The sequence below is a fragment of the Alligator sinensis genome, unplaced genomic scaffold (assembly GCF_000455745.1).
Source record: "Alligator sinensis unplaced genomic scaffold, ASM45574v1 scaffold603_1, whole genome shotgun sequence".
Lineage (NCBI taxonomy): Eukaryota > Metazoa > Chordata > Crocodylia > Alligatoridae > Alligator > Alligator sinensis.
The window spans coordinates 539,774-540,586 of record NW_005842853.1 but is presented as its reverse complement, the minus strand read 5'-3'; positions in this window follow the sequence as shown (position 1 = coordinate 540,586).

Sequence of the window (813 nt, the reverse complement as noted above, 5' to 3'; positions counted from 1 at the left end):
TGTCTGTAATGGTGGGGTACAATGGTAGAGTTGCTGGTTCTGCAGGGTCTTTTGTCTTTCAAATGCTGGGTTCTTGTCTCTGTTCCTGGGTGAGGTCTGTGGTTCCTGGATGAATCAATGCGAGGTGATGGCCTGGTCATTACAGGCCATTCAGTAGAGTCCTGCTACCATTGTATTTCAATCATTCCCAATCACTGTCATTCATCTGGGAACCAATTTACATGGGAAGGGTACATGAATCATACAGTTGCAACACAGGGGGTGCCCGGGCAGAGGACATAAGATACAGGCTTGACATACAAAATGGAAACTTGACATGACTTATGCTAACTTACATATATAGGCCTAAAACAGTAATCACACAATATAAAGGCAGTACAAACAGAGTAATTATCACTTATAAAACAGTGGGTATCGATATCAAAATAGCAGGGAATTCATTTGCAAAGAGGGGAGAGAAAAATAAAACTTCCTACCTAAAATAAAATGTTAAAGCTTATCCTACATCTTAGCTTGCTTATACTTATCTATAGGAATAGAGAGGGAGCGAAAAAAGTCAGAAATGGTTGGGGAAGGGGAGGGAATGCATTTTAAAATAAATAAAAAAAAGAAAAACGGGGGGTTTTGATACAGTAAGGGGTTTTTTGTTTGTTTGTTTTTTGGGAACGGGGGTTGGAGCTTCTTTATCTTAACTATACAAAGAACACAGGAGAACATAAGGCATATGGCAGTCAGTTAGGGGTAGTTTTATTTCATAGATTCATAGATTCATAGATGTTAGGGTCGGAAGGGACCTCAATAGATCATCGAGTC